The sequence below is a fragment of the Thalia democratica genome, chromosome 2 (assembly GCF_965202585.1).
Source record: "Thalia democratica chromosome 2, ktThaDemo2.hap1.1, whole genome shotgun sequence".
In the NCBI taxonomy this organism is placed as follows: Eukaryota; Metazoa; Chordata; class Thaliacea; order Salpida; family Salpidae; genus Thalia; species Thalia democratica.
The window spans coordinates 71717546-71733115 of record NC_139166.1 but is presented as its reverse complement, the minus strand read 5'-3'; the positions used below and the strand labels follow the sequence as shown (position 1 = coordinate 71733115).

At 25.5% G+C, this 15570-nt stretch overlaps 5 non-coding genes across 5 annotated transcripts; 2 read left to right on the top strand and 3 right to left on the bottom strand.

The window, feature by feature from the left end:
• Positions 1-4721: 4721 nt before the first annotated feature.
• On the bottom strand, positions 4722-4793 carry Trnae-cuc (transfer RNA glutamic acid (anticodon CUC)). The gene has a single exon. It is a non-coding gene; the product is annotated as a tRNA-Glu (tRNA).
• Positions 4794-7584: 2791 nt separating this feature from the next.
• Positions 7585-7656, top strand: Trnae-cuc (transfer RNA glutamic acid (anticodon CUC)). Its single transcript has one exon. It is a non-coding gene; the product is annotated as a tRNA-Glu (tRNA).
• Positions 7657-13027: 5371 nt separating this feature from the next.
• LOC145830304 (small nucleolar RNA U3) lies at positions 13028-13224 on the top strand. Its single transcript, XR_014369642.1, has one exon. It is a non-coding gene; the product is annotated as a small nucleolar RNA U3 (small nucleolar RNA).
• Positions 13225-13453: 229 nt separating this feature from the next.
• On the bottom strand, positions 13454-13525 carry Trnaw-cca (transfer RNA tryptophan (anticodon CCA)). The gene has a single exon. It is a non-coding gene; the product is annotated as a tRNA-Trp (tRNA).
• Positions 13526-14229: 704 nt separating this feature from the next.
• LOC145830302 (small nucleolar RNA U3) lies at positions 14230-14426 on the bottom strand. The gene has a single exon (XR_014369639.1). It is a non-coding gene; the product is annotated as a small nucleolar RNA U3 (small nucleolar RNA).
• Between the last annotated feature and the right edge of the window lie 1144 nt (positions 14427-15570).

The following is a 15570-nucleotide window of genomic DNA, read 5'->3' as shown; positions in this document are numbered from 1 at the left end:
TCTTACACAAAAATAGTACATAACTATAAGTTATAATTTCTAAGATATAAAAAATTAATATTTCGAAACAATTATCTAACACAGGGGTCGGCAGGCAATTGGTGCTCGCGGGCCAAATTTCAAGTTTTTAAAATCTTCGCGGGCCACAGTTTTAGTTTTAGTAATATTTGAATAATCTTCTGGCTTTAGTTTTGGTCTTACCAGAGATAGTTTTACTTTTATTCACTTTATTACTTTAAATGACTTTTAGCTACACATAGAATTCCTATTCAACATATAAATATCTATTTGAGTAGAATTTACATTGTTTAATATACTTAAGTCTTAATAAAATATGTACTTTCTTAAACACTTAATAAGTTAAACTTGATAAAATATTTTTATTTTTTAATTACAACCTAACTCTCTATAAAAACCAAGCTTGAAAAACATTTATGAGTCACTTTTATACATTTTTATACTATGAATCACTTTTTTTTGTTAAAAAAAATGTTAACTTTTAAAAATAGTTTTTACGTCTTAAATAGTTTGTATTCTTCAGAACGTTCAGTAACTCGTTAATTAAATAAATCTAATACCTATTTGTACTCTAAATAAGCTAAATCAAATTTTTTAACATATTTAATGTTAGAATACTTAAATAAAATACCTTATAAGTAATTAATTAGTCTTTTACACGGTTGCCACTTTAAAAGCAAAAATGTCTGAATTATATTAAAAAATTACTAAAAGATAAAATAGCTAAAAACTTTCTGTTAATCAAGCTTAAATATATAACTAATATATCATTTTATAAAAAAGCACAATATGTAAATAGACAAAAAAATTACAATTAGTAAACTACACAACAGTCATAAAAACTGTTCTGAGAATTCGAAGATTTATTCAAAGTGTTTGAAATAAAAGTTTCATATACCCCTAAGTTTAAAAAAAAATTCTTAAACAGCTTCAACCTAGTCTGAATTTTATAATTTTTTTAAACTAGCCTGTTTGTTTGGCAGCCCTATTTAAAATCAAGTTCACAAAATAAAGAAATACCGAAGTTTATTAACAGTGAATTAATTATATAACTAAAAAAATATTTTAATTCAGCTTGAATGGATAATTAAAGTTTTAAACATTTTCAACAAATGTATAACAAATTATTAAGCTATTAAAGAAATTGAAAAACCTATTCTTTATTGAGCATTATAGCAATTCTTTATCTGCGTTAAAATTTTGTATTTAAAAAGAGTAAATGTAAGTTATAAGACGAGCTACAAGAACTATAATACTTTAGTTTCGAGTTATTGCGAGAAACAAAAAAACATCGCTTATGTCAGTTTCAACAACGCACATGATTATTTTCATTAACTACAGACTGATTAGAAAAAAACTGTTAAGGCAAATTATAATGTAGCAAAATTAATTAATAAAAAAGATACCGTTTAGAGTTGAAAACTTGTTTGAATAATTTGTGTTGGGGTTAGTAAAATGTTTTTGTTTATTTCTTCAATATCAACAAGAAGTCGTGTTTAGGAAATGTCTAAAGATTTTAAAGCCGCATAAACCAAATAAGGACTTAAATCAACCTGTTAAGATGTTAAAATTGATACAACAGATATTGTCTATTTTAGAATTTTAATTACAGGTTTTTACTAACTTTGACATTTTAGAAGAATTTCTGGGTTTAGTTCCAACACAAAGCATAAAAATAGGTAAAGACATTTAAAAAGCAAAAGTGCAATGCACCAATATAATATCTTTAAAAGTACAACATTTTGCTTCTATTTTTAATATATAATTAAGTTAAAGTTAAAATAAAAACGTTTTAAATAACTCAGAAAAGTTTTAAAAATACTGTTATCTACTTTAAATGTGTTTTTGAATAAAAAATATTTATATGGTGGATTTTGTGTTAAATCAAAATTTTATTACTTTACGTGTAAAAATTGTTTAAAATTCCAGTTTTTTTTTCAATAATTCTCAAATTCAAGGCTTTACAGAATTTTTAAGTATAAATTGTCAAATTCCAGACTTTTCCGGGATTTTTTGGCAACACTAATTGTTCAGACTTATATGTATAGAATTAGTATAAATAATAATAATTCAAATTATACCAGCTGCAAGACTTAAAATTTAAAACATATTTTAATTTAAACCAACACTGTGCAATGAACATAACATACATCATGAATTTAATTTATCACTCTTTAAAGCAAAAAAAGTCAGTCCGAGTAACCAAAACTAGCTTGATATTTTAGCATACAAAAAGCAATTCAAGCCAAAAACTGAAAAATGACTAAACTTGCCTGAGATTTGAAGTCTTTGAATAGTCATAGTCTGAGTGTGTGTTCAAATTTGATCGAATTTGAACTATTTTGATTAAAAATGTACAAACTTAATAAATTACCATTTCTGAATCTAGTTTGTATTAAATAGGTAGTTATAAAAAACAGCAACTGTTTATATTATTATGAAACGCATACCAATTAACTTATTTTGTCAAAAAACATTGTTTAATAAATCAAAAAGTATACCTAACAAAAACTTTTTTAATTTATGCCATATATATTGTTTTAAATGTGTCTGTACACACTTAGATATTACATGTAGAAACAATAATTTTAGAAAAACATGCATAAACTATTTTTTATCTCATTGAGTATTAAATATAAAGTAGTTTAAAATATGAGCGTCTTTGTTCATTGGTGTGCATAGGAATTAATTTAAAATGCAAAGAAATCTTCTAAAAAATCAAAGGTGTCAAAACCAAAATAAAGTTAACCTTGTTTCTTGTTATTATGTTATTTTTAATGTTTTTATGCACACTAGAATATAACATATAGTAACAAAACATCTGTGGTAGAAACTTAGGTACAAAAAACGTTTTAAAAAACTAAACTGTAAAGAAGTATCATTTTAATTAATTACTGTGCTTATTTTTGTACAAAACGGAAAACATTTGCATTTAGTTTTTACAAGTAGATATTATATAACTATCTTACTAATTCAACGCAATTTTTACACTCTTTTTTTTAGAAAATAATTTGCTGTTGTAAGAAGAAATTTATTATAAAATTGAGAAAAAAAAACCTGGTGGGGTGCCTGTCTTTTTCACATTTTAGGCTAAATCAGTAAAGTCTTTTAATTATTTTAAAGTATTATACAGAAACTTGAAACTAAATTGATCAAACAATTTTAACTTAAAATATATTTTTGCTCAGCGGGCCACATTTACGTGGTCGCGGGCCGCAAAATTTTCTCTCGCGGGCCGCATTCCATTCATAAAAATAACGTGCTCGCGGGCCGCAGATTTATCCTTCGCGGGCCGCATTTGGCCCGCGGGCCGCAGTTTGCCGACCCCTGCAACACGTTTATGCAAAATCAAACAATAAAAGAAAAATTTAAAGGTGTAAACACAATAAACGCATTAGTTATTTCTACAAGTATTAACTACATAATAAGTTTTGATTGCAACAAAAGCTAAAAAAACAACGTTTAAGTTCCAAACTTAAACTGTGCCAACAGATTTTAAAACTAAAATTCAGGTACTAATATGAAAAATTTGAAGTGATATAAAAACAAAGAATGTAAAAAGAGGTCCCGCCGAGACTTGAACTCGGATTACTGGATTCAAATTTCAGTGTGATAACCATTACACCACAGGACCACTTGAGAGCATATTGCTTATAGCGTTTATAAACACATACTTCAAGCTACTGTTGTATTTGATACACGTTTATTAATAATACTGTGGCTTATATTTGGCACTTATGTATTGTAATAAGCAAAGCTACATACTTATTAGCTTCAAGCTGTCTTAGTTCAATTTCAAAGGAAATTAGAATTTCTTATTTTGTACTTTTTAGATGTAAAAATGTAAACTACGTCATAATATCAGTTGCACACAAATCAGTTAATTTTATAAAAGTGTATAGTATTCTTTTTTTTTATGACGTATTAAACAAACTTTGATAATATATGTTACATAATTTAAAACAAGGCTAACTGTCATGATGGCTCTAAGTTTTAGTTTTTTTTCTTATAATATTCAAAAGTAATACTTAGCTGCATTTATATAGAATTAAGAATGTTGATAATATGTTTGTTAAGCTTCTTGTTAAACTATACTAAAAACTGGTAACAAATAAGTTTACATTGAGTATTTTAAACTTGCTACACTTTTTATAGTTAGAAATCTCTTTAATATTTTACAAGTTGAGAATTGTATAAATGTTAGTGTTGTGTAGCTAAACTGGTTTATAGCTTTATACACTCTTAAATACTTAAGTTAACGAATATTAACCTCAAACAACTAATAAGTATTGACAAAATCCTTTTTTTTTATTAGTTTTAATTTTATTTTTAATTAAAAAATTTATTAAATACAAAGTTAATTAAGGCAGACAATTCCTTTAAATTTTTATACCATTAATTAAAACTTATATACTTAAGATCATTAAATCACCACAAAGTTTACAAAGTTTTACACAAAAAATTTCATGGTTAACCAAAATAATTATGTTTTGCTAACATATAAAAAAAGGTACAACTATGCCCTCACTATAGAAACTATTATACCTATGTATTTCATTATTATTTATACAGTTGCATGTCATAAGTTTTACTGATGTTCTTGTACGATGTTAATCTAATTATAAGTATACTTGGAAAATACAATCTGTATAAAATCTTAACTTATATGGTACTTGAATGATGGTTTTAAAAATTAAAAAAAGTTCCCAGACCGGGAATCGAACCCGGGCCGCGTGGGTGAGAGCCACGAATCCTAACCACTAGACCACCTGGGAGGACGACTGTAAGCTAAATAGTAGGTATATATATAGTCGTATACGCAGCAGTCTTATGTTGTGCGTGTGAGCATTTCAGCAAGCACAAGTGTTTTTATTTCTTGATTGTTGAAAAATCTATCAACCAAAGTGTTTAAATTTGTATAACATCTGAAAGTCAAAATTTTAAGTTTGTTGATTAAATTGTTTTACACTTTTATAAACTCATAATATTTCTTTAAATTGTGAGCTCCAACAGATACATCTATATATTTATAACATTCGTTTTAGTTGAATTAAACTAAATACTTATTTATAAGTTTTAACTTGAAATTAAAACATAAGTTGTATAAATATATTTTAAATTATATTTCTATCAAGTAAAATAACTGGTTTTACTATGGAAATTTTTAGCATTAGATAATTTAATTATTATTATTGAAAGAAATTTTTAAAACAATTAATTTTGTTTAGTTAAACCATCACTGAAAAATCATTTCTAAATAATTGTTTATAATATTTATGAAAGTATTTAAACAAAATTCATACATATAAGGTAATTTTCATTAAAAAAAAGTATTATTAAATCTGTTTTAAAATAAAATTCTGCAAAGAAATAAATAAACTCAAAGCTTTTATAACTTTAATAACTAGCCTTTACAATTGTTGCTTTACTAATACTATATTATTATCTATAATCTCTTTTTATGAGTGAAACATTGTTTTTTATAAAAATCATAAAATATTCGAAGCTATAGCTTTACTGATATCTTAAAGTTACTGTTTAAGGTAATTTATTGTAGTTGATTTAGTTTCAGCTGTGTAACATGAGTACATACTATTTTTAAAACACTTATTAAACGATATTTTAACCAAATATATAAAATACTTTTTTTAGACCTCAAGATCATCTTTTCTACAAAAGGTTTATTCTAGTTTAAAGAATAAAAGTGTGTTTTATTTATACAATACAAAAAAATCTTTTGTTTTAATTAAATTATCGTTTTAAGTACTATTTATTAAAGTTTTAAGTCTGTTTTTGAAAACTTGCTCAAAATTAAAGTGTTTATTGAAAAGCTAAAACAAAATTGTGGTATACATGAAAAACTGTTTTAAAAGAATAGCTTTAAAAAAAAATTTCAGTAAAACTAGTAGCCTTACTCTAATCATCTAGTTAGTTATAATTACACTAGAGCAACATTTTTTTAAAATTTATAACACAACTTTTAACAAATGATCACAATCAGAAAACAAGCTTGTTCTAAAACTTATTTTACAGTATTACACAAGTCTATATTTGGAAATTAATAAATAATACTTTTTTTAAATAGTTTAATCATAAAATATATTAATACTCATAGACTTAATAGAATGTATTGCAATATGAATAATAAACATTTGAATTTTTTTGTAAGTGTCAAACAAAACAAATTTTTTTATTACTTACTCACTTTCTAAGTAAATTGTATGTCCATTAAGTTAAGAATGCAAAAAATATTTAGAACAAAAACTTAAAAACTCACTAAAATGTATATTACCTTACATTCCTTAAGCATACTTTCTAATAGTTTTATAACTAATTATCAAACTATTAGAAAGTATGCTTAAGCAATGTAAGGTAATATATATTTTAGTGAGTTTTTAAATTTATGTTTTAGTTTCAAGTTAAAACTTATAAATAAGTATTTAGTTTAACTCAACTAAAACGAATGTTATAAATACAGTAACCTCTCGCTTATTTACGCACGTTGTGTCCACAGAAAAAGTGCGTTAAGATGTGAGAGATCGTAAAGATACGATAGGTACCAAATATACTTACTATAATGGCTGTTTTTTATATTGATTTTAGTTATAAGCAGACTGGGAGCTTTCCCACTTTTAATTATTTGTTTACTTAATTTATAAACTTGAAAACAAAAGATAAAACTAAACATATATTAAAAAAAAGGTTTTAAATTTATGTAAAATATTAATACGTGTAATAAAAATTTACTGATTCAAACAACAAGTAGATTTTTGCTTTATCTTTGTTTATATGTGACTTATTTGATACTTAACATTTATATTCTATTCTTCTTAGCAAATTCAATTTATAATTAAGTAATTGTTTACATTTAAGAAATGGTGTGGTGTCTATATTAAATTTTTTTTCTTTAGTCTTTAAAATTTTTTTGCACTTAGTGCTGTAATAGATTTCTTCTTTTGAACAAAAATATATGAAAGATAAGAAAAATATTTAATAAAAATTGTTTATGTTACTAAAACTTTTTTAATTTGACCTTTGCCCACATAAAAATAAACTTGTTTTACATTGTATTAAAAATATATTAACTTAATGTTTATCAATAAGTAAAGGAACATAAGTTTACAAAGTCTAAAGATATAAAGAGGTGAATTAGCATTTAAAACATATTTTAAATTAAAAATATACAATAAACCTATTTTGTGCAATATTAAAAAGAATTAAAAATTTTTATTTTTTGAATTTTTTAGAATTCTAAAATGCGTAACTAAACGAGAGTGCGTAACGTCACGAGTGCGTAAAGATCCGAGAGGTTACTGTATATAGATGTATCTGTTGGAGCTCACAATTTAAAGAAATATTATGAGTTTATAAAAGTGTAAAACAATTTAATCAACAAACTTAAAATTTTGACTTTCAGATGTTATACAAATTTAAACACTTTGGTTGATAGATTTTTCAACAATCAAGAAATAAAAACACTTGTGCTTGCTGAAATGCTCACACGCACAACATAAGACTGCTGCGTATACGACTATATATATACCTACTATTTAGCTACAGTCGTCCTCCCAGGTGGTCTAGTGGTTAGGATTCGTGGCTCTCACCCACGCGGCCCGGGTTCGATTCCCGGTCTGGGAACTTTTTTTAATTTTTAAAACCATCATTCAAATACCATATAAGTTAAGATTTTATACATATTGTATTTTCCAAGTATACTTATAATTAGATTAACATCGTACAAGAACATCAATAAAACTTATGACATGCAACTGTATAAATAATAATGAAATACATAGCGTATGATAGTTTCTATAGTGAGGGCATAGTTGTACCTTTTTTTATATGTTAGCAAAACATAATTATTTTGGTTAACCATGAAATTTTTTGTGTAAAACTTTGTAAACTTTGTGGTGATTTAATGATCTTAAGTATATTAGTTTTAATTAATGGTATAAAAATTTAAAGGAATTGTCTGCCTTAATTAACTTTGTATTTAATAAATTTTTAAATTAAAAAAAAATTAAACTAATAAAAAAAAAAGGATTTTGTCAATACTTATTAGTTGTTTGAGGTTAATATTCGTTAACTTAAATATTTAAGAGTGTATAAAGCTATAAACCAGTTTAGCTACACAACACTAACATTTATACAATTCTCAACTTGTAAAATATTAAAGAGATTTCTAACTATAAAAAGTGTAGCAAGTTTAAAATACTCAATGTAAACTTATTTGTTACCAGTTTTTAGTATAGTTTAACAAGAAGCTTAACAAACATATTATCAACATTCTTAATTCTATATAAATGCAGCTAAGTATTACTTTTGAATATTATAAGAAAAAAAACTAAAACTTAGAGCCATCATGACAGTTAGCCTTGTTTTAAATTATGTAACATATATTATCAAAGTTTGTTTAATACGTCATAAAAAAAAAGAATACTATACACTTTTATAAAATTAACTGATTTATGTGCAATTGATCTTATGACGTAGTTTAAATTCTTACACCTTATAAGTACAAAATTTAAAAGTTTAATTTTCTTTGAAACTGAACTAAGACAGCTTGAAGCTAATAAGTATGTAACTTTTGCCTACTAAAATACATAAGTGCCAAATATAAGCCACAGTATTACTAATAAACGTGTATCCAATACAACAATAGCTTTAAGTATGTGTTTATACTCGCTATAAGCAATCCTCTTACAAGTGGTCCCGTGGTGTAATGGTTATCACACTGGACTTTAATCCAGTAATCCGAGTTCAAGTCTCGGCGGGACCTTATATTTCATTCTTTGTTTTTATATCACTTCAAAAATTTTCATATTAGTACCTTAATTTTAGTTTTTAAATCTGTTGGCACAGTTTAAGTTTGGAACTTAAAGGTTTTTTTTAGCTTTTGTTGCAATCAAAACTTATCATGTAGTTAGTACTTGTAGAAATAACTAATGCGTTTATTGTATTTACACCTTTAAATTTTTCTTTTATTTTTTGGTTTTGCATAAACGTGTTAGATAATTGTTTCGAAACAGTAGTTTTTTTTCTCAAGAATTATAACTTATAGCTATGTATTATTTAGTATTATTATTTTTGTGTAAGAGTTATTGCTTACTTTATTCAACATTAATCAAAAGAGAAAAATGTTCTACAGCTAAAAAACTTCGCGAATAGATTTATAAATTTCTTTATAAATGCTTCGATCATGGGCTAAAATAAATAGCATGTTGTAATATAAAATAAATAGCAATTCAAACAAATTATCATAAAATACTTTAGTTTTATAAGTATACGAGATGTAACCAATTTATTATTAAGTTTAAACTCGGTTTTTAATGAGTTCATATTTACCATAAACAATTTTTAATAAACTAATTACTTATAACATCTTTGAAAAAAATGTTTGAATTAAAAAAAGTTTAAACTGAAAATGCCAAACTTGATGTCGTACCAAAAGAAAAATACGGCTTTAGCCGTCAAGCTTTTAAAAGTAAAAAAGTTTCGCTATAATATTTACAGAAAAAAAAAACTTACGAAAAAATTAACAAATCGATTTGTATGTTTTTTGTTTTGAAAATAATTATAAAAAAAATTTTAATAAAACTTTTTCGGAAGTTGATGAGTTGAAAGATATTAAAAAGACAAAGAAAAAAATAATTTTCGCAGTTGCAGTTTCATGTTTCCTTCTTAAATATTTAACTACTGCTAGAATGACCTTATAGATTTTATAAAAGGTTTGAAAACTTTGATAAGCTTAATAACTCATCGTTATCGTGAATTTCACGTAAAAAGTTTGGTTGGAAAAAGCATTAAAAAATTATAAAATACGAGAACATGACACAAGATGAGAATAACATGTTAAGTAAGAAACATAAGTAAAATAAAAATATAAACCCAATAAATTTAAGGTCGTTGCCTTAGTATACCTTCAAAAAAACTTTGCTTTTACGGAATAAGTCAAAAGATTAACAAAGTTGCGGGCTTGAGTGTGAAAACTGTGGTCAAATATTTAATTCATAAAAATAATTTTTTCTAAGACATATAGAATTAAATGTAAGGCTTTACTAATGTTTCATAAGTACTTTTGAAAATTATTAATGTGCACTTAAGGAGCCACAGGGGGCCATGAGGTCATAATTTGAAACTTACATTATATATTTTGGAGTTGTTGGGGTAGAGCAAAAAAAAAAGGTCATAGGTGCTTTTGATGGTAGATTTTTGAGTAATGTTATTGAAAAAAGCCATAGCTTTTTTAATTTATTTAAAGGGGGCTATTTGAAATTTTTTTTAGAAATCCCCAAAGTAAGCTATAGTTTTTGTTAAACTTAAGTAACCTTTTATTTAAAGTGAACATTTTTGTAAAAATACTACAGTACAATAAATTTAAGATATAAAATTAAAGTTTTATAAATATAAGTTACCTTCTGAGTGTGCAAAAAAAAACTTCTAATTAAAGTATATTTGAAGTATTGTAAACAAAACTGATTTTTACTACGAAAAATAATTGTAGATTGTTTAGATTTTAGAAGTATTGAAAGACACCCATGTACTTACTTATAATGAACACAAGCTTTAACTAAACAAAATTGAAAGTCAATATTCTTAAAGTTTAATATATTTTTACTCTCGTTCAAATAAATAGAAGAAAAATTACAACGTTAATACTTTAAGTAGGACTTCCAAAGGTCGGCATTATTGCCACCTTGGGAACGGTTTTAGCTATTAAGGGTAGTAAGAAGTATTAGGGCAGTATTTAATTAAATAAGGGACCAAAATGTAAACAAGTGTTTAGCTACTAATGGTGCAATGTCTAATAAGGAGGGGCAACTAAATTTCTTCTATTAAGTGAGCAATTTTGAAAATAAGCTTAGAAGACCCTGATGTAAAGGCATTTATAAAAGAATATGCGATAATTTTTTAAACATGTGCTTAAAATAAATAAGTAACTACAAAAGACTGTAATACAAAAAAGAGAATACCTCTCAAAGCAATACTTATATAATTTCGAATAAAATAAAATCCCTATTTTAGTTTTATTATCACCAATTTTTAATTTGTTAATTGGAAATATCTATATACTATTTGCAACTTAATATCAATAGATTATTCATTTTGTATTTTTATATTTTATTACACAAAGCTTTTCAAAACCATACAAGTTTCATTCTCAAGTGATAAATTTTTGATGAATTTTGAAAAATTTTTTGTTTAGTGAACAGCTCAAAAAATAACTTTAAATTATGACGTATGAATAAATTCAAAATACAAAAATTAGAGATTTAGCAATTAAAAACTAAGGGTATGTTTATTAGTAGATTGTTAACAATTTTATAATGTTAATTATAATTTTATTGATATTTCTCTAACTTTTGTAATTTTTGTATTTTTGAATTTGTTCATACATCATAATTTAAAGTTATTTTTTGAGTTGTTCACTAAACCAAAGTTTTTTCAAAATTCATTTAAAATTTATCACTTGAGAATGAAACTTGTATGGTTTTGAAAAGCTTTGTGTAATAAAATATAAAAAACAAAATGAATAATCTGTTGACATTAAGTTGCAAATGGTATATAAATACGTTCAAAAACCTTTCTATAATAGTACTTATTTGGAAAAGTTTCTTTACTCACACAATAACAGCAAGTTACTGATACAAAGTAATATTTTTGGGCTGTTTTATTTTATAGGAAGCATAGAAAGTTAAACTTTTCTTGTTTGTTTAAAAGTACCTTACAATTTAAGAAGGTAAGTTTCTGTTAATAATTCATTAAAACTAGTTGCATGCTAATAATGATAATTTTGCTAGAATTCAAACTTTAGTTTTATAAACTTTTTTCAAAGAACTAGTAGTTAATCTATACTAAACAAATACTTACGAAAGGCTACTTAAAAACATAATTTTTATCACTTAAATGTTTTGTTTGTTAACTAATTAAATTTGTTCTTTTATCAAGAAAGATTGGTATTGGAGAGTAATAAAAGTTCAAACAAAAAACGCCAATTTATATCATTTTTAATTAAGACTTAAAAAATTGTAATAAGTGCAGTAGAAAAAAAAATGTGGCGGTAAAAGTTTAAATAAAGTGTACAAAGTTAAGTTAAATTTAAATACTTATCCAATAATTCACTCAATTTGATATGAAATAGAAAATGGTTCATACTTCGTTTTTAAACTTGTTAACTTTGATATTAGTTTTAAGTTGCTATGATGTTCAGACATCAAGGTTAAGGTTCAAAGTATATTAAAAGATTACAAAATGTTAACAAACTCAGTTTTTTAGGCCTACCTTTCTGTATATACCTAAATAGTTAGTGAAAAAAGTTAAGTGGTACATTTTGTATGCAAGCTACATACTTTTGTGTTGCACAATTTTCTTTTTGTTTTTAACTATTCATAGTTACTTAACTGTCACTTTAATATGTTATAACATTTTTTCACAAACTGTTTGCCTCTTTTTTGCCTTCCGTTTTGCAAAGCTGCCAAGATATGTAGTCATCAAGGTTAAGGTTTCAAAGTATACAAAAAAATTTATAAAGATTTGAATAAACTCAGTTTTTTAGGTCTACCTTTATTGTATATACCTATATAGTTAGTAAAAAAAATTAACTGGTACATATTGTGTGCACATTACATATTTTAGTGTTGCACAAAGTTTTTGTTTTAGGCTATTCAAAGTTACTTAACTGTAACTTTAATAAGTTATAGTATTATTTCACAAACTGTTTGCCTCTATAAAAAAGTAGTTGCATAAAAAATTATTGAGTGAAGATGCTTCATTTAGTTATTATCAAGTAATTTGTTTTTGAAATTAAATTAGAATTATACAATAATATTATGTTAGTAACAGCAGCCTAAAAATAAAGCTTAATATAAGGTTTAGATCATTATGCAGCAAAAATTTCTCTCATTATTACATAACAACAAAGCTCTATCACATTATGACGTCATAACAAAACCCACAAACAGTAGCTTTCTCACCTTATTTAAATTCAAGCGCTGAATGCTTCTCATTCAAGATCATACTTTTAGGGGTCACTTCTAAAGTGTGTGTCTCACGAACGTTATTTAACAATGACGGTCAACCTCTCACGATGATGAATTGTGGAGGGGTTCTCTGAGCAGGAAAATGACTTCAGCTTGCTGGACGTCGTAATGACTGTTCCGCCGTTGTCAAGGCAACAGCGGAGGGGAATCTCTCTTTCTGAGTGATGAATCAACAAGCCTTGAGTGCTTTATTGCATTATTGATGATTAGTTTCAAACTTTTTTTTTGCATCTAACTTTATTTAACTCATCACTCACGTTACGTAATCTATTTCATTAAAAACTGTTGTTCGCTCTTAGAAAAAAAAAATATTGCTGTAAAGTTTAAAACTAATCATCAATAATGAATCGATTAAACAAGCTTTTAAAAATTATTACAGTGTAATAATAAAAGATTGACCCGGACGTGATTTGAACACGCAACCTTCTGATCTGGAGTCAGACGCGCTACCGTTGCGCCACCAGGCCTTGATGAGAATCGAAGTTGTACGCATTATATACATAATAGCAACTATGACGTAACAATGCAAGTCTTAAGTCGCTATATCACTTGATGTTGTTTATTTTAGTAGCTGTAACTTTGGATTTATTATACAACCATTATTGTTTATAGTGCTTTGAAACCTTTCTTTTGAAACTACTTTAGTAATATGTTCATTAGTACATACCAAATTTACTTATTAGAGATATTGTATTAAAATAACTGTATTACATTTGAATTTCTCTTTAAACCTGTAAACAACAAAAATTAGATATGACATAAATTTAATGAGTTTTTATTTTTTTGCTTTATGAATTAGAAAGGAATTTACAAAAGAAATCAATGGTTGTAAAGGTTTCAACAAAACAAATGTTGTTGTATACTGTATCCTTTTTTTGCTTAATTTGTCAGCTTTCAAGTCGTTACTCAGTTGTTACATAAATAAAAAATTTGTATTTCAGCTAATTGAATAAGAGAATCTTACTTAAGTATTGTTTCTAAAAAAGTTATTAAACTTATAACAAATAGTTGATAAATAAATATATTTGTTTTTATTTCAGTTATCTTTAAAAGACTTGTTTTATTACCTAAAAATTAGTTAGTTTAAATTTTCGATACAAAAAGAACGCATACATTCAAAATAGATTAATGAACATTTGTTTTAGAAAAGCCCCTCAAGGCTTGTTGATTCATCACTCAGAAAGAAAGATTCCCCTCCGCTGTTGCCTTGACAACGGCGGAACAGTCATTACGACGTCCAGCAAGCTGAAGTCATTTTCCTGCTCAGAGAACCCCTCCACAATTCATCATCGTGAGAGGTTGACCGTCATTGTTAAATAACGTTCGTGAGACACAAACTTTAGAAATGACCCCTAAAAGTATGATCTTGAATGAGAAGCATTCAGCGCTTGAATTTAAATAAGGTGAGAAAGCTACTGTTTGTGGGTTTTGTTATGACGTCATAATGTGATAGAGCTTTGTTGTTATGTAATAATGAGAGAAATTTTGCTGCATAATGATCTAAACCTTATATTAAGCTTTATTTTTAGGCTGCTGTTACTAACATAGTATTATTCTACAATTATAATCTAAATTCAAAAAAAAATAACTAAATGAAGCACCTTCACTCAATAATTTTTTATGCAATTACTTTTTTATAGAGGCAAACAGTTTGTGAAATAATGTTATAACTTATTAAAGTGACAGTAAAGTAACTATACATAGTCGAAAACAAAATTTTGTGCAATACTAAAGTATGTAATTTGCATACAAAATGTATCAGTTAATTTTTTTTACTAACTATATAGGTATATAAAATAAAGGTAGGCCTGAAAAACTGAGTTTATTAACATTTTTCTAATTTTTTTAATATACTTTGAAACCTTAACCTTGATGACTGAACATCTTGGCAACTTAAAACTAATATCAAAAATAAACAAAATTAAAAACGAAGTAAAACTATTTTGTATACTTTATTAAACTGGATGAATGATTAGATAAATATTTAATTTTAACTTTACTTTGTACACACTATTTAAACTTTACTCCCACATTATATTTTACTACACTAATTAAAGTTTGTTTGAGTCGTAATTAAAAATGATATAAATTGGTTCTTTTTATTTGATCTTTTTTACTTGCCTAAACCAATCTTTGTTGATAAAGAACGAATTTATTTGGTTAACAAACAAAACACTTATGTGATAAAGATTTTTACTCTTTTTCAATTAAATTACTTTAAACGTTTTTAACTTTCTGTTAACGATTTTTTTTTAATTTATTGTAAACAAGTTAAGAATTTCAAAAAGTGTTAATATACGTCAAAAACATAGTTTGAGAACATGAATAATTGATTAAGAAATATATTTAAGTAGCCTTTCGTAAGTATTTGTTTAGCATAGATTTACTACAATGATTCTTTCAAAAAAGTTTATAAAACTAAAGTTAGAGCTCTAGCAAAGTTGTCATTAATAGCATACAACTATTATTAATGGACTTTTAACAGAAACTTACTTCTTAAATTGTGAGGTAC